At 44.0% G+C, this 19,043-nt stretch overlaps 1 protein-coding gene across 3 annotated transcripts in view; it reads left to right on the top strand.

Annotated features, from left to right (window-relative positions):
• Positions 1-617: 617 nt before the first annotated feature.
• Positions 618-19,043, top strand: part of FASLG (Fas ligand) — a 48,527-nt gene continuing 30,101 nt past the window's right edge. The window contains exons 1-2 of one of the 3 annotated variants that reach the window (XM_086342627.1): positions 618-792; positions 1,035-1,119. The gene's annotated coding sequence lies outside the window, so the exon portion shown is untranslated. Of the gene's footprint in view, positions 793-1,034; positions 1,120-18,082; positions 18,272-19,043 lie in introns of those variants that run through there. The other 2 variants (XM_086342629.1, XM_086342628.1) reach the window with 2 other exon arrangements.

The following is a 19,043-nucleotide window of genomic DNA, read 5'->3' as shown; positions in this document are numbered from 1 at the left end:
TTGGAGAAGGAAATGGCAACCCATTCCAGTGTTCTTGCCTGGAGAATCCCAGGGATGGGGGAACCTGGTGGACTTCCGTCTCTGGGGTCGCACAGAGTTGGACACGACTGAAGCGACTTAGCAGCAGCAGCAGCAGTGCTCAGTTGCAACCCTGACTCTGAATCTGACTCTGCAACCCTGTGGACTGTAGCCTTCAAGGCTCTGCTGTCCATGGGATTTCCCAGGCAAGAATACTGAAGTGGGTTGCTATTTCCTTCTCCAGGGGATCATTCTGACCCAGGGATGGAACCCGTGTCTCTTGTGTCTCCTGCTTTGCAGGCAGATTCTTTACCACTGAGCTACCAGGGGAGTCCCAGTAACTGGCCTGGAATAAACTAAAGACACAAATGACCAGGAAGATTGAGTTCAGAAGTCTGGATCAAAACCAAGATAAATCCTGACATGTATTTTATTTCAGGAAAATTTCCCTCTTCCCTAATGACTCTCGCTTATGGAAGAATTACTTCACATCAAAGAGGTGACCCACCTGGAGGAAGGATTTTTCTTGAGCAACTCAAAGACTGAGGACACATGTGGGATCCACTTCTAATTATTCAAAAGGTTTCTCAGATGGTGGTTCCAGGTGTGTCCCTTACAGTAGGGGGGAGTATAGTGTAGAGTGTGAATCTCTCTGCCTAGGGATCTGATGGGTCTCCCTGGACCCCCAACCTTTGAGAAGCAAGGGTCTGGGATGGAAGTTCATCTGAGCTTGGAGAAGGTATCTGAGGAACCTGCAGAATTTCAAGCTAATTGGTATTTGTCTTTGGCTTTTATCAGTTTCTCAAAGGACTCTTTCACTCTCAAATAAGTTTAAAATCCCAAGTTTGATACAATGTATTTTAAGTCTTTCCTGCCCCTGCCCCTGCCCCTCCCCCCTTTTAGGGTCAGGGTCGGTGGTGGGAACAAATCTGGTGAAGTTTCTTTTTTTTTTTTATTAAGAAAGTGATTTCCTTTAAAAAAAATTTTTTTTTAATTTATTTATTTGGCTGTGCCAGGTTTTGTTGCGGCACGCAGGATCTTCATTTCAGGATATGACAACAGAGCCGGCAGAAAAACTGCATCTTGTCTCAGCCTGGAGAGGTAAGAAAAGATATTCTTAAACAAAGTAGGGAATGCGGGCTGGTTGCCAGAAAGACAACCCCCAGTTTCTGGGGAAGGTAGAGGGGCTGGAAAACCCCATGGATGGAGGAGCCTGGTAGGCTGCAGTCCATGGGGTCGCTAAGTCGGACACGACTGAGCGACTTCACTTTCACTTTTCACTTTTATGCATTGGAGAAGGAAATGGCAACCCACTCCAGTGTTCTTGCCTGGAGAATCCCAGGGACTGGGGAGCCTAGTGGGCTGCAGTCCATGGGGTCCCACAGAGTCGGACACGACTGAAGCGACTTAGCAGCAGCAGTAGCAGCAGAGGGGCTGGAGATTGAATTAGTCACCAGTGGTCAATGCTTTACCTGATCACACCTACACAATGAAACCTCCATTAAAACCTCCTAATCAATGGTGTTTGGAGAGTCTGAGATTGGTAAGCACAAGGTGTGCTAGGAGGGTGGTGTGACCTGAAACAGCATGGAAGCTTGAACCCTGTTTTATAGCCAGTCAGAAGTATGGGAGGCCCAGGGCTTTTGACTGGCACCTGAAGTGGAACACAGTCTGTGAGACTGAGCCCTTAAATGCTGAGGGACTCTGGGAAGTTAGTGTCAGAACTGCATTGAGTTGTTGAATACACAGTTGGTGTCTGGAGAATTAGAGAATTTGTTGTTGGTGGTAGAAAATACTCCAGAGTGAGACATTCATCATAGTGATTCTCAAAGCACATTCCCATGGAACAGTGGTGTTTGTGGAGCTGACTGAGGTTTTCTGTGGTGATTGATATTTGAATAATGATAGTTTTTAAAATTTGCTGGAAAAAAAGTGTAGAGGTTCTCAAATTGTGCTTCATGAAAACAAAATTCAGAGATCCACTTAACACCCAGTCAGAGAGGCACATTCAGTGCCTGACCTGATATGAAATAACATCTGACTTGGTATCAGAGAACTCTGTTCAGCAGCAGGGAGTCCAGGTATTCTATCTCTAAGACTAGTATGAAAAAGCAAGTAGAATTTGGTTCTGATTTTGATTTGGCTGTTTATAAACATTTTCACCATGTGCAAATGTTTGACCATTTCTAAGCCTGAGTTTTCCTTTCTTTTACTAGTTTTTCTTTTCTTTCACCTAGTTTTTCTTTTCTTTCTTTCTCTCTCTCTTCCTTTCCTCCTTTCCTTTTTCTTTCTTTTTCCCTCTGTCCCTCCCTCCCTTCCATCAATTATTACCTACTATCATCTATCATTTCCATCTATCCATCTATGGTAGACAAACTTCTCATCAGTATCTATTTTCTTTTACTTCTAGGCATTTAGAACATATACACACACACCCTCCCTCTCCCCCTCCTTCCCTCCCTCACTGAGGAGAAGTGATGACTTGTGCTCTTTTCAGCAGAAACACTGAAGAGCTGGTGACAGTGTCCATCTTGCCTTCTCCCTGCTGACAGTGTAAATGTGATGCCTCAGCTGACTAGGGTCCCTGAATGAAGACATAGTGGAGCCCAGCCATTGTGGACTTTCTGTGCATGAGAAATATGCTGTTGTGTTAGGCCAGTGAGACTTGGGGGTTATTTGTTGCTTAACCCACCTTCACCTGACTAATGCATCATCTTGCCTTGCTCCAAAAAGAAGTTAAAGTAGCTTAAAAGAGAAATTGAGCACAGTAGGATAAAAAAATAACTGAGTAAATTAAGGATAATTTATAATAGCATTTACCTCACAGAATTATTGGGAGAAGACATAAATATTTATCAGTTGTGATTGACAGTAGAGGTAACAATATGAGACTTTAGTTCATTTTTATGTTTGGATCTTTCTTTTGTTTTTCAAGATTTATGACATTCTTTAATGATAAAGAAAAGGGAAATTCCAAAGCTCTTGTTCTTACTTTAAAAAGAACTTCACAAGTATTATACTTTTCAGAAAACAGATAACAATTCAAATATTATTACAAGGGCAATGAATTATTAAATGAATCAGTCAGAAATGGAGAATGTTAGAACTTACAGGTTACATTCACAGGACAAAGTGGGTCTTTCTATATGATGGTCCCTCCCCATCCCAGAGACCTCTTTCACTTTCTGCTGTGCTCAGGGAGCCCTTCCTTGACCCACTTACTTATAATTACAACCCAGTTTCTTCCACCCCACCTACATTATCACCCTAGCTTACTTATTTTTTCCATTGTACTTATCACTATCTGCCATACTACATCTTTTTAAAATTTATTTGCTATCTCCTCCAACACTGGAATGGAAGCTCCATGAGGACAGAGGCCTTTATCTGTTTCTGTTTGCTGCTGTATCCTCAGCACCTAGAACGGTGCCTGCCATTTAGTGTCAGTGCTCAATAAAGTTTTTTGATTAAGTTATTGACTTGATAGGAGTTTCCAGAATCCTTAGTGCAGGCACCAAAATGGAGAAAATAGCCAATTGCCTGGCACTCTAGAGTTCGTGTGAGCAAGACATACACACCACACTGAGAAATGCCTTCTCCATGTACACCCTCCTTGACTCTGTCGATCCATACCTTCCCTGTCTCTTCCCTTTTCAGTGTTCTGGTTGTGAAAGATGCTACCCACTAGACAGACTTCAACAACAGTAGTAATGAAAAGTAAAATTAAATAATGGTTAACATTTATTGAGCACTGATGATGCGCTTGCTTCAAGGCTAAGTACTCCCATTCATAGTTTAATTTGAATTTCAAAAACTCTAAAGTTAGTACTATTATTGATATTTTCCTTATTTTAAGGATGAAGAAATTGAGGCTTGAAGATGACAAATGATATCCTTAAGGCCACGTTCTGAATAAGTGGCAATGTGTGTGTTTCAGTTACCTTTGCTCTGTAACAAGTCACCAAAAACGCAGTGGCTTAACACAATTTACTAATATTTGTCATGGTTCTGTGGGTTGAAAGAGTTCAACTGGCTGGTTCTCGCTTGGAGTCTCATATGATGGACCTCTTTGTATGTAGTTAGATGGGTTCTGAGAGTCAAGATGGCTTTCACATGTCTGGCATCTCAGGTGGGACACGAGGGGACTCTGTCTACATGGCATCTCCCCATTGTTAGCTTAGGCTTCCTCCCAGCACGAGGCCTCACGGTAGTCCGACTTCTTGTGTGATGATTAGCTTCTTATGAATTGTCCTTAGAGTCACACAATGTCACTTCTGTCTCATTCTATTTGTTGCATTGTAACAACTCAGTTTCACTGTGGGAGGTCATAAATACTGGGAGGTATGGGTCATTGGGAGATTATTTTGGAGGCTTGCTATCATGTTGGGATCTCTAAACCAGACATTCTGAACTCCGGCTGCTGCTGCTCCTGCTGCTAAGTTGCTTCAGTTGTGTCCGACTCTGTGCGACCCCATAGACGGCAGCCCACCAGGCTCCCCCGTCCCTGGGATTCTCCAGGCAAGAACACTGGAGGGCGTTGCCATTGCCTTCTCCAATGTAGGAAAGTGAAAAGTGAAAGTGAAGTCGCTGAGTTTTGTCCAACTCTTAAAACCCCATGGACTGCGGCCCACCAGGCTCCTCCATCCATGGGATTTTCCAGGCAAGAGTACTGGAGTGGGGTGCCATTGCTTTCTCAGGAACTCAGGCTAAGAGGTTGGAAACCCATTTATCAAGATAGAATAGCAGGTGACATGTGAAGAAGGAAGCCTTAGCAAGACAATTTAGATTGGAAAAGATCCTGGTGAACTCAGATCAGATCAGATCAGTCGCTCAGTCGTGTCTGACTCTTTGCGACCCCATGAATCGCAGCACGCCAGGCCTCGCTGTCCATCACCAACTCCCGGAGTTCACTGAGACTCACGTCCATCGAGTCAGTGATGCCATCCAGCCATCTCATCCTCTGTTGTCCCCTTCTCCTCCTGCCCCCAATCCCTCCCAGCATCAGAGTCTTTTCCAATGAGTCAGCTCTTCGCATGAGGTGGCCAAAGTACTGGAGTTTCAGCTTCAGCATCATTCCTTCCAAAGAAATCCCAGGGCTGATCTCCTTCAGAATGGACTGGTTGGATCTCCTTGCAGTCCAAGGGACTCTCAAGAGTCTTCTCCAACACCACCGTTCAAAAGCATCAATTCTTCGGCGCTCAGCCTTCTTCACAGTCCAACTCTCACATCCATACATGACCACAGAAAAAACCATAGCCTTGACTAGACGAACCTTTGTTGGCAAAGTGATGTCTCTGCTTTTGAATATGCTATTTAGGTTGGTCATAACTTTCCTTCCAAGGAGTAAGCGTCTTTTAATTTCATGGCTGTAGTCACCATCTGCAGTGATTTTGGAGCCCCGAAAAAGAAAGTCTGACACTGTTTGCACTGTTTCCCCATCTATTTCCCATGAAGTGATGGGACCGGATGCCATGATCTTCATTTTTTGAATGTTGAGCTTTAAGCCAACTTTTTCACTCTCCTCTTTCACTTTCATCAAGAGGCTCTTTAGTTCCTCTTCACTTTCTGCCATAAGGGTGGTGTCATCTGCATATCTGAGGTTATTGATATTTTTCCTGGCACTCTTGATTCCAGCTTGTGCTTCATCCAGCCTGGCATTTTGCTTGATTTACTCTGCATATAAGTTAAATAAGCAGGGTGACAATATACAGCCTTGACGTACTCCTTTCTCAATTTTGAACCAGTCCATTGTTCCATGTCCGATTCTAACTATTGCTTCTTGACCTGCATACAGATTTCTCAGGAGGCAGGAAAGATGGTCTGATATACCCATCTCTTGAAGAATTTTCCTCAGATTGTTGTGACCCACACAGGTAAAGGCTTTGGTGTAGTCAATAATGTAGAAGTAGATGATTTTCTGGAGCTCTCTTGCTTTCCTATGATCCAATGGATGTTAGCAATTTGATCTCTGGTTCCGTTGCCTTTTCTAAAACCAGCTTGAAGATATAGAAATTCTCAGTTCATGTACTCTTGCTGTCTTGCTTAGAGAATTTTGAGCATTAGTTTCCAAGCATGTGAGATGAGTGCAATTGGGTGGTAGTTTGAACATTCTTTGGTATTACCTTTCTTTGGAATGGGAATGAAAACTGACCTTCTCCAGTCCTGTGGCCACTGCTGAGTTTTGCAAATTTGCTGGCATATTGAGTGCAGCACTTTCACAGCATCATCTTTTAGGATTTGAAATAGCTCAGCTGGAATTCCATCACCTCCACTAGCTTTGTTTTTAGTGATGCTTCCTAAGGCCCACTTGACTCTGCACTCCAAGATGTCTGGCTCTAGACGAGTGATCACACCATTGTGGTTATCTGGGTCATGAAGATCTTTTTTGTACAGTTCTTCAGTGTATTCTTGCCACCTCTTCTAAATACCTTCTGCTTCTGTTAAGTCTGTACTCTTTCTGTCCTTTATTGTACCAATCTTTTCATGAAATATTCCCTTGGTATCTAATTTTTTTGGAAGAGATCTCTAGTTTTTGCCATTCTATGGTTTTCCTCTATTTCTTTGCATTGATCACTTAGGAAGGCTTTCTTATCTCTCCTTGGTATTCTTTGGAACTGTGCATTCAGATGGGTGTATCTTTCCTTTTCTCCTTTGCCTTTTGCTTCTCTTCTTTTTTTTTTTTTTTTGCTTCTCTTCTTTTCTCAGGTATTTGTAAGGTCTCCTCAGACAACCATTTTGCCTTCTTGTATTTCTTTTTCTTGGGGATGGTCTTGATCACTGCCTCCTGTACAATGTCATGAACTCTGTCCATAGTTTTTCAGGCACTCTGTCTATCAGATCTGATCCCTTGAATCTCTTTCTCACTTCCACTGTATAATCATACGGGATTTGATTTAGGTCATACCTGAATGGTCTAGTGGTTTTCCTTACTTTCTTCAATTTATGTCTGAATTTTGCAGTATGGGATCATGATCTGAGCCACAGTCAGCTCCCAGTCTTGTTTTTGCTGACTGTGTAGAGCTTCTCCATCTTTGGCTGCAAAGAATATAATCAAGCTGATTTCGGTATGGACTATCTGGTGATGTCCATATGTAGAGTCTTCTCTTGTGTTGTTGGAAGAGGGTGTTTGCTATGACCAGTGCATTCTCTTGGCAAAACTCTATTAGCCTTAGCCCTGCTTCATTTTGTACTCCAAGGTCAAACTTGCCTGTTACTCCAGGTATCTCTTGACTTCCTACTTTTGCATTCCAGCCCCATATTATAAAAATATACCTTTTTTTGGGTGTTAGTTCTAGAAGGTCTTGTAGGTCTTCATAGAATCATTCAACTTGAGCTTCTTCAGCTTTACTGGTTGGGGCATAGATTTGGATTACTGTGATATTGAATAGTTTGCCTTGGAAACAAAATGAGATCATTCTGTCATTTTTGAGATTGTATCCATATACTCATTTTCAGACTCTTGTTGACTATGAGGGCTACTCCATTTCTTCTTAGTGATTCTTGCCCACAGTAGTAGATATAGTAGTCATCTGAATTAAAATTGCCCATTCCAGTACATTTTAATTCACTGATTCCTAGAATGTCGATGTTCACTCTTGCCATCTCCTGTTTGACTGCTTCCAATTACCTTGATTTATGGACCTAACATTCCAGGTTCCTGTGCAATATTGTTCTTTACAGCACTGGACTTTGCTTCTATCACCAGTCACATCCACAACTGGATGCTGTTTTTGCTTTGGCTCCGATCTCTTCATTCTTTCTGGTGTTATTTCTCCACTCTTCTCCAGTAGCATATTGGGCACCTACCGTCTTGGGGAATTCATCTTTCAGTGTCATATCTTTTTGCCTTTTCATTCTGTTCATGGATTTCTCAGGGCAAGAATACTGGAGTGGTTTGCCATCCCCCTCTCCAGTGGATCATGTTTTGTCAGAACTCTCCACTATGACCCATCTCTTGGGTGTTCCTATACAACATGGCTCAGTTTCTAACTCAGCCTGAGTTAGACAAGGCTGTGGTCCATGTGATCAGTTTGGTTAGTTTTCTGTGATTGTGGTTTTCATTCTCTCTACCCTCTGATGGAGAGGATAAGAGGCTGATGGAAGCTTCCTGATGCTGCTGTCTTATAGCTGTGCTCTTTCTTGTGTAGCCATTCTCATGCCCCTAAGACAAATATTTTGGCTGACATATCAGCCCACTACAGATGTTGTTCTGCACACAGAACAGCTCCTTATGATTCCCACATAATCCTTTTTAGCTCAAGGAAGTAGTGTACATGTGCATTCCATTTCCCTCAGATGTTTGCCTTTGTTCCTGATTTCTGGTCTTTGTGATACTCCACTGAGCTGTCAGATAAGCTTCTAATAAATATACTCTCAGCACTTTCCTCAGGGAATTACTCTTTCACGAGCTCTCCCTGCACTGTTTCTCATAATCCTGTGTGTTTGTGAAAATTATTTCAGTGCAACTCCAACAGAGGAGGGCATGGCAGCCCACTCTAGTATTCGTGTGTGGAGAATCTCATGGACAACCAAGCCTGGTGGACTATATAGTCCATAGGGTTGCAAAGAGTCAGACATGACTGAAGTGACTTAGCATGCAAACATTCATGGTGGCCCTATTTTTACCTCTGTACTGCTCTCCATAGTGACTGCACCGATTGACACTCTCATTAATGGTGTAAACGGGTTCCCTTTTCTCCATACCCTTTCCAGCATTTATTGTTTGTGGACTTTGATGATGGCATTCTGAGTGATGTGAGGTGATACCTCATTGTAGATTTGATTTGCATCTCTCTGATAATTAGAGATGTTGATTGCCTTTTCATGTACCTCTTGCCCATCTGTATGTCTTCTTTGGAGAAACGTCCGTTTAGGTCCTCTGCCAATTTCTTTATTGAGTTGTTTGTGTTTTTGATATTCAGCTGTATGAGCAGTCTGTAAATTATGGGCTGCCAGTTTGTAAATGCTGCGCCAGATCTCAAAGCTCATGCCCACACTCACACAAGACCCTCACGGAGGTGTGGGCTACTCTGCCTGACTGTCCAGTTTCATTTCACACTCCTGCCAACATCCATGTAGTCAGCAAGTGTTTATGATTCCTGCTACATTCTAAGTATGTTCTAGGTGCTGAGGGTATAGCAGAGAACAAAACAAAGTCCCTGCCATCAGGGGACTTATGTTCTAGTTAGGGGAGACAGACACAAGCAAAGGTACAAAATGACAGATGGCACCAAGTACCATAGGGAAAGTCAGCAGGGTAAGCTCCTGCCTGGCAGCCTGCAGAACACGCCTTGCTTTCCTGTTCTGCTCTGTGTCTGCTGGGAATGACTCTCCCTTCCTTGGGGCTTAGCTGCTCGAGACCCATCACAACCTCTGAAATATTTTCTATGACCCCCACCCTGCCCATGGAACATTGGTGACCCCCATCCTGGTTTATGTGGCACCTGTCCCTGCTCTCACCACAAGGTTTAAGTATATAATTACTTTTCAGTATCTCCCACCAGACAGTGTGTAATCATTCGAAGACTTCTGTATTTCCTTCAGTTCAGTTCAGTTCAGTCACTCAGTAGTTTCCGACTCCTTGCGACCCCATGAATCCCAGCACACCAGGCCTAACTGTCCATCACAAACTCCCGGAGTTCACTAAGACTCATGTCCATCAAGTCAGCGATGCCATCCAGCCATCTCATTCTCTGTCGTCCCCTTCTCCTCCTGCCCTCAATCCCTCCCAGCATCAGAGTCTTTTCCAATGAGTCAGCTCTTCGCATGAGGTGGCCAAAGTACTGGAGTTTCAGCTTCAGCATCATTCCCTTCAAAGAAATCCCAGGGCTGATCTTCAGAATGGGCTGGTTGGATCTCCTTGCAGTCCAAGGGACTCTCAAGAGTCTTCTCCAACACCACCGTTCAAAAGCATCAATTCTTCGATGCTCAGCCTTCTTCACAGTCCAACTCTCACATCCATACATGACCACAGGAAAAACCATAGCCTTGACTAGACGAACCTTTGTTGGCAAAGTAATGTCTCTGCTTTTGAATATGCTATCTAGGTTGGTCATAACTTTCCTTCCAAGGAGTAAGCATCTTTTAATTTCATGGCTGCAGTCACCATCTGCACTGATTTTGGAGCCCCCCCAAAATAAAGTCTGACACCGTTTCCACTGTTTCCCCATCTATTTCTCATGAAGTGATGGGACCGGATGCTATGATCTTCGTTTTCTGAATGTTGAGCTTTAAGCCAACTTTTTCACTCTCCTCTTTCACTTTCATCAAGAGGCTTTTTAGTTCCTCTTCACTTTCTGCCATAAGGGTGGTCTCATCTGCGGTTATTGATATTGCTCCCGGCAATCTTGATTCCAGCTTCTGCTGCTTCCAGCCCAGACTTTCTCATGATGTACTCTGCATATAAGTTAAATAAGCAGGGTGACAATATACAGCCTTGACGTACTCCTTTTCCTCTTTGGAACCAGTCTGTTGTTCCATGTCCAGTTCTAACTGTTGCTTCCTGACCTGCATACAGATTTCTCAAGAGGCAGATCAGGTGGTCTGGTATTCCGATCTCTTTCAGAATTTTCCACAGTTTATTGTGATCCACACAGTCAAAGGCTTTGGCATAGTCAATAAAGCAGAAATAGATGTTTTTCTGGAACTCTCTTGCTTTTTCCATGAGCCAGCGGATGTTGGCAATTTGATCTCTGGTTCCTCTGCCTTTTCTAAAACCAGCTTGAACATCAGGAAGTTCACGGTTCACATATTGCTGAAGCCTGGCTTGGAGAATTTTGAACATTACTTTACTAGCGTGTGAGATGAGTTCAATTGTGTGGTAGTTTGAGCATTCTTTGGCATTGCCTTTCTTTGGGATTGGAATGACCTTTTCCAGTCCTGTGGCCATTGCTGAGTTTTCCAAATTTGCTGGCATGTTGAGTGCAGCACTTTCACAGCATCATCTTTTCAGGATTTGAAATAGCTCAACTGGAATTCCATCACCTCCACTAGCTTTGTTCGTAGTGATGCTTTCTAAGGCCCACTTAACTTCACATTCCAGGATGTCTGGCTCTAGGTCAGTGATCACACCATCGTGATTATTTGGGTCATAAAGATCTTTTTTTTTACAGTTCTTCTGTGAATTCTTGCTACCTCTTCTTAATATCTTCTGCTTCTGTTAGGTCCATACCATTTCTGTCCTTTATGGAGCCCATCTTTGCATGAAATGTTCCCTTGGTATCTCTTGGTATTTCCTTAATATTTTATAAATATTTGACAATCAAAGGGACATCTTTGTGAAGGTCTTTAGTAAGGGAGTTGCCGGGTGGGAGGAGAATCCTGCTGTCTTTTCTTCATGCTCTTTCCCAGTAAGAAAAGCATTTTTTTCTGCTGTCAAATCACAGAATGGTGCACGTGGTTACCTAGAAAACCAGGTTAAAGGACACACATTGTTTGTGTCCTTTGGTTTAGGGGCAGCTTCTTAATGAGTGTAAAATACTGTCTTGTATTAGTGAGTCAAAGGAGGCAAAGCTGACTTTCCCCGGTTGTGAAACAGATACTAGTGTACCCATCATTTGCACATTCACATATCACATTTGCACGTTCATATTTGCATATTCACACACACACCACACACATAAGATGAAGAACATATGTCCTGTGCCAACAGGCTAGGACTTAACCGTGTGTACTTACTCGGTATGACTTAGGTAAACAGGATGCATATTTATGACTGACAAGCATCAAACACTGATCGCTGCTCCTGGCAGAGCTCCACCTCTGACCAGCGCGTCTGACTTGCTGCGCGCTGTGGTCGCATCTGGCTGCCGCCGCCTGAGTTTCCGTGGTTAAAGCATCCTTTGTCTAAAATTCTGAGAACCCCAGTGCCGGTGCCTAGAGGCTGGCTCGGTTTTCTAGAAGACGCAGGGTTGGGGCTCCCTCTGCCCGTGTGCTGCCACCCCTGGAACAAGATGAGGGCTGATTTTCTGTTTCTTGAGTGGAGCACACTCTTGTTCCACTGCACTCTGGAACACCTGAGATCTGGAGCCAGACCACAGAGGGCTGTGGGCAGAGCAGCCTCTGATGTGTCTCATCTCTGGAAACCCTGACTTTCAAGCTGTGTCAGAGCCGCCCCAGAAGAAAGTGACCAGGCTTGAACCCCGGGTGAGGGGAGGAGGAAGGAGTGGCCTTGGGCAGCTGGCTGGGAAGCTTGTGCCTTGAAAGGGTGGCAGCAGGGAAAGGCTCACCCATGGGCATTACTTGTGTGTGCCTTACGTTGGAAGAGGAGGGCTAGTCATGGATGGGACAGTCAGGGTTGCAGCTGCCACTGACCTCGCTGCTGGGGAACGGGCAGAGCCAGGCTGGCAGGACTGTCCAGGGGTTCTGATCACACTGAGCAAGGGAGATTCGGGTCACAGATCAAATCTGCAGTTTGTCTTCTCTTCAATTGTTTATTTGCTTCCTATGAGCTTTAAGTTGAATGCACCCAAACTTTTTTTTTTTTTTTTAAACATCAGGTTAAATGAGTGAAGATAATTCTTCAAGTCCCATGTCAGAGTAAACCTCCTCAATGAAGTATTTCCTCTGCTCCCAGCTCTGTCCATTCCTCCACCCTCAGTCCAAGTAGGATTTACTCCTTTTTAATACAACACTAATTTTAAGGTGTCTAGAATATTTATCACACCTGTAATGCAGTTACTGTTACATGAGGACTTCTCTGCTTCAGCGCGGCTTTTCTAACCACGGGGAGCCTGAGCTGGAGGACTGGCTTGCTCTGTCTGCCTCCCTGAGGTGGGTGGTGAGGGCGTCACACGTAGGAGCTCAGTGATGAAGAGAGGAGCCAAGGGGCTCTGAGATGTGCTCCTTTCCCGGGCCCACTGCGGGTAACCAGCCACCAGCACTGTCCCCATTCAGGGAAGGAGATGGCCAGGAGATCTTTTAAAAATGTTTCAAATAAATGCGGTTGTTAGAACACACAGTATGACATGGCTTCAGAAATGTATCATGGTTTTTTTTTTTACCATTTGACATTGTTTAATTATTAGGAATATTCAATAGAATGAGTGCTATACATCATATATAAGTATATACAAACACATTTGTGCATGCATGCATATTATATATATATTTTTTAAGTTAGTATTTTATGAAATCATAACTAATCGATGACATCATGACATCACTGTGAAGTCTTTTGACTGCCCCCAACTTTTATAGCCGTTTTATAATCTGAGAGCTACACACAAGGTCCCCACTGGTGGTTTACTGTGTAAATTCCCTGAGGACAGGGTGTAGCTTGTGTCCACTGTATGCCCACGGTAGTTTGTAGTGCCAAGTGCTCGGAGCTGTTGATGGAATGACTGATTGATTCCTGGCTTTATGGTGGCACCTCAGTCTAATTTGTTTTTTCTTTCGACTTCAGATGCGGGGGGTTGGGGAGGAGGGAAGTGGGACTGATGATTATCAGGAAATCAATCAGGAAGGGCAATGAGAATTCAAGCCATCTGCCCAAAAAGTAGGATTGCAGTCAGTCATGAAGGTCTAATGTTGTGCTTTTATCAAAGGACTAATGTCCACCCTGTTTGTTCTGGATAAACACAGGGAGGGACAGAAGTCATAGAAAAGGAAGGACCTTGAGATCGGGGATAGCTTTTATTAAAAAAAAAAAACAAACTTGGGTTTTGAGCAATAGAGAAAATGTGGCTGATGATGAACCCTGATTCAGACGTCTTCAGGTGCCTCTAAAATACAAATTATGTTCTGGGGACCTGGAAAGCATTGTGGGAGTTAGAGGAGGTGAAACCTCATGAAAAGCAGTTTCATGTTCTCACACTGAATTTCACTGGAAGGTTAGGTGGGTGGAGGTCTCTCTGTCAGCTCAGGATGAGCCCTGCTCTTCTGGTGAGCTCTGCTCTGCCACCTGGCAGCCCTCATTTTTCGGGCAGTGTTGACCTTTCCTCTTCTCACGGACTGGCAAGACTTAGGCCAGTTGCCCCAAACACTGTCACTGCCCTTTCATTACAGATCCTACTCTTTTTAAGCAGCCAGAGAGATTTGCACTTTCTCTTGAATTGTTTCCTTGCTTCATATGAATGTTCAGTTGAATGGACCCAAACTTTTTTTTAAAGACATCAAATTAAATCAGTGGAGATAATTCTTCAAGTCCCACCCCAGAGTTAACCTCCTCAATGAAATATTTCCTCTTCTCCCAACTCTGTCCATTCATCCACCCTTCTTGTTATGGGTTTATTCAGTCTGTTTTGGTTTTAAGTGACAGAAACCCAATTCAAATAGGTTTGGACTTAAAAATAAAATTTTATGGCCCTTGCAGTTTATAAAATTTAGGGGTAGATCTCCAAGAGTAAGGGCCCCTAGAATCAGATACTCTGGTAATATCCTCAGGTACTTACCTTTGCCCCCCTCTCAGCTTTGCTTTCTTAGACACTACCACATAGATGACCAGACAAGCAGGTCTAGGCCTCCTCTCTATGTTACAAATAACCCCTGAAGAGCAAGAGTACTTCTTTCCTAATAGCTCCAGTAAGGTTCCAGAGCTGCTCAGTAATGGCCTAGCTTGTGGCACTTGGCCAGCTCTGACCCAGTCACTAAGGCCACTAAAACTCATGGTTTACTGACCAAGTCTGAGTCCTGAGTCCATCCCTGGAGTACGATTCCGGGTGGAATCAGCTACAACTGAATCACAGAGACAGAGAGGGTGGAAAATTTCTCAAAGAAAATTGGACTGTTGTTACCAAAAATGGGGTGATGATTACAGAGTGAATTACATTACAGTGAAAAAGTGCAGGTACTCTGTAAAGATTTCTGCATCCTTCCTACATGCAAGAGTGTTCTCTAGAAACATGTCTTTCCATCTAAGCTTTAAGGGCTTGGCTCCTAAAATTGTGTCTCCCATTCCTCAATACCATCCTGGTTCCATTTAAAAGCTGGTATTTTTTTTTTTTTAAGAAAGTTGGATATTTTCTTGTAGAGGGTGTTCATCAAGAGGGAAAATACCATTTCGTTTTTTTTTTCCTATCCAGTGAAATAATCAAGAAGCACAATCTGTGCTCCTCAGTGAGGACAAACAAAGTTTCTGAAACCATCTGGGAACAAAAGATCATTATAGATTTATCTGAATGGAACCAATATGTCATGTGGATGGAGCCCCATATCCAGGGTGATCAGGGTGTTTGGAGCACGTGGTCAGATATACCTGGCCTTGACGAATGCTGGGAGACTGGAGGTTTTGGCCCTGACTCTGCCACTCACAACCTGGGTGAGACTGAGTAATTCACTTCTTTCCTGGTCTTCCGTTTTCTCATCTATAAATATTAGGTTTTGGACATTTTCTCTCTGGGGTACTCCATTTTCTTTCTGAAGTATTTGATTTTTGGTAGACACTCAAAATCCATAATGCTCTTAATTATGGAGTAATTCACTTCTTTTCTGGGCTTCCGTTCTCTTATCTCTAATGTTAGGTTTTGGATGTTTTATCTCTAGTGTACTGCACTTTATTTCTGAAGTATTTGATTTTGGGCTGACATTCAAGTCTACAATACTCTGGGTTATACCTCCTCCATATTTGTATATGGCAAAACTTGAGCACTGCAAGATTAAATTTTAAAAACTCCTTTCTGCTAGATTGAAGAAGAGGAATGTGAGTGACAATAATGCTCAACACTTCTTTCAGGACAAGAGATGTCCTAAGTCACGGATATCTTCAGATCCAATGTGGGCTAGGCTTAGTTTCTGGGACACAGTCAACCAACTATCAATTGTCCACTGACCTTGTGACATGAAACTGCCCACAAAATGAGCAGATGCCTGCTGTGTGCCTAAACATGGAGGATATGAGACAGGAAGGGAGAGAGACATTTGTGCACAGGAAACAAGAAATTGTGTCTATTTCATGTTTAATCATTCTGAGATATTTCATTAATAGAAATGAAATACTGCCAGCCACGATGCTCATTTCAGTTTGGAAAGCTCTTTTATCTCAGATTTCCAACTGGACAACTAAGAAGTTATACTGGATGATCACACTGTTGAAACCCAAGGCAGGTCCATGCTAGATAGAGAGTGAAAGAAAGAAAGAATGAACTGATGGCTGGATGCTAAGATGAATTTCATTTCCAGCTCCATGGCTGTGAGCACAGGGATCTCTCTTCAAGAGGGAAGACAGCACATAGGTACAGGAAGATATGAAAAAAAGTGGAGAAAACAGAAAATACGTGTCTATAAACTGGAGAAAGGGGCTATGGGACAGGAGAAGAGATGTTTGAACCGAGAGGTCATAATACTTAGCTTCTGCCCCTGAGACCTGTGAAAGGAAGTGCTTCCTGCCACCCTCTGACCACTTCCTCAGTGTCCCTCCCACCGCAGTCCCCTTACTCTTCAACTCTGTGGAGTTGGAGTTGAAACAATTGACCGAAGGAGTGTTGTGGAAATGAAACTGCTTTAGTGGCCATCGTCACTGGGTTCTTGTCTGTGTCTTTATTCTCTGCCCAGCCCTCTCTGGGCCCTCCCTCTGTCCTGTGTGGTGGTATGGGTTAATCTGAGCCCAGGGAGAGTGAGCAGGGCCGTTGCAGGCTGTTAAACACACTCACGTGTGCACACACACACACATCCTAACTTGTGTGTGAACCTGCATTCTGTGTCAGCTGTCAGAATGTAGGTTTACACACGGGTTAGGGTGCAGACGTGAGAGCAGGCCTTGCTGTGCAGGAACAAGGATGGTGCAGAGCTGCAAGATAAAGGAAACCCCAGCACCTCTGCTCTCCCCCCGGAATCCCTACCCTCAGAGGGTTGGAGCCTGAGGAGTGCCAGACCCAGGGCTGAGGTCTCCCTTTCTGTACAGTCCAATTACCTTGATATGTGAGTGATATATGAAGATGAAGTGCATTGTAGGATTGGGGTTCTCACAAGTTAGGTATCTGCAGAGAGGAAGTTGATTCAGCCAGTGGGTCAGTCACTGTCCTGGGGATGGATTTAGGTATCTCAGTGTCCGTGAAAACCAATTCCGTGAGGGGCAGGACAGACCTGCTGTGGACAGCAAGATGCAGAGGTTAACCTCTGTATGGTGATGGGGGCAGGTTTCTGGAGCTGGCGATAAAAAGACAGGCAGGCTGGCCTCTGCAGTGGTGAAGCATGGAACAGGAGATGCCAGGTAGGTGCCTTGGTAGATCGATGGGGCATTTACCAGGGGACTGGAGCAAGGTGCCAGGGCATGGCCCTGGAAGGAGAATCTGGCAGGGCAACAGGCCTAGGGAAGACAACAGCGAGCAAAGCAGGCCCGAGTGTGAGAGGAATGGGCATGAGGGCAGGGCTTCAGGGATGGGGGAACAAAACCCCATTCCTGGATGCAGTGTATTATGGACACTGGAGCTGGACAGCCTGGGTTTGAACCCAGGCCCTGCCACTCTTTTGAAAAATGACTTAATCTTTCTGAGCTTTGGTCTCCTTATTGCCAATGGGGATATTTAATCTAACTGGGTTATTTTGAGGAACTGATATGATAATCTACATAAAGGATCTGATTCAGTATCTGGATACTCTGTGACACTCAGGATCCTATTTTTTTGGCTACAGTTTATCATTTTATTTTTTTGAATAAGGACTTTCTCAGTTACCCATTGTCTCATAAAAGACACAAGAGCTAAATATTTTTATAGTGGCATACCAGATATACTCTCTTCTAAAAGTTACAGACATATGTTCTATTTGATTTTTAGCAAAGGTTAAGAGAATAGATGTTTTATTGGATGCTCACTATGTATTTTTTCATTTAATCATCAAATCACCACATAAAGTATATTGTCATCATTACCCCCATTTCACAGATAAGACATCTAAGGTATAAACATTAAATAACTTATTCATCATAATGTAGTTTAGTTATAGGTACAGATTTAAGCCCCGGTGTGACACTAGGTAAGCATTGCTTGGGGCACCAGATGGTTGCTGGTTGATAAGAATAAGGGTATGAAGTTAGAGCACGGCCTGTAGCCCCAAGGTGACAGGAGAGCAGGTCTCCTGTTATTTCCTGTTCGGAAGTTGGTCTGGTCCCAGAGCTCAGCCTGCAGTGTCACCACCTATAACGTGCAGTAAGTTTGGGGTGAAGAGGGTAGACGGATTATGGAGCCATTGGGGCACCAGAGCTGGGAAGTTGTCTGCCCTCCCTTGGCTCCTTGTTGCTTAAGGACTGATGCTCCGGCGTGCTGACTCGGGGCTGGCCAGCCCACGGCACATGGGAAGGACCAGATGGCGCCAGACAGTAAGTGCTGTAACTGTGTTCTTCCGCATCTTGGTTTTTGTCGGCTGCAGCTGATTTTCTGAGGATTTAGTTTCCTGTTTGGGTGGGAGATGCATTAAGTCCATTTTGGACTGATTTTTAAGAGCAGCAGCTTTCAGCATTTCAGTTTTAGTTTTCTGGATGACTTTGTCCTTATGGCACGGGATCTTGGGAATCTGATCATGCCCAGTGTCCACGCACCTGTCTCCCTCTTTTTGTCCTTCTTCTTGCCAGTCCCTCCAGTCTCCTTTCCCCAGTTTTCAGCCTCCCTTTCCTCACTAAATCTTTATCTTCCGGCTCATGGCTCTTTCACCTCCACCTTCCTCTGTCCACACCTTTTCCTATCTGTCTTTTGATCTTTTAACCAACTTCTCCCTTATCATATATAGTCTTTGGAGTAGAGGGGACCTCAGAACATCTAGTGCAGCCTGAGCCCCAGGTCTCCGCCAGCACATCGTTATCCCAAGCTTAGGAATCTCCCGGAACTGGGAACTGACCCCAGCCCAGGGTGGCTCGAGCCGTGCTTACAGCGCTGTGACTGTAAGCACAGTGGGGCTCCACTGATGAAAGAAGTTGTTCCCTCTGCCTCTGAGAAAGTGGAACCTTCTACTGTTTGGTACTAGTTCTCCACAGGTCTATCTAGACAAGCAATACTCAGGGGCTATTTATTGAACATTTCCTGTGTGCCAGCCTCTGGGCTAGAGATTACGGATTGCAAAATTGACTTGAAAGTGTCCCAAGAGTTAAGATGCTT

Source organism: Bos grunniens, chromosome 16 (genome assembly GCF_055505025.1).
Source record: "Bos grunniens cultivar Pamir isolate PY7600 chromosome 16, Bosgru_T2T1.0, whole genome shotgun sequence".
Taxonomy (NCBI): domain Eukaryota; kingdom Metazoa; phylum Chordata; class Mammalia; order Artiodactyla; family Bovidae; genus Bos; species Bos grunniens.
This window is presented reverse-complemented; position numbering and strand designations above follow the sequence as displayed.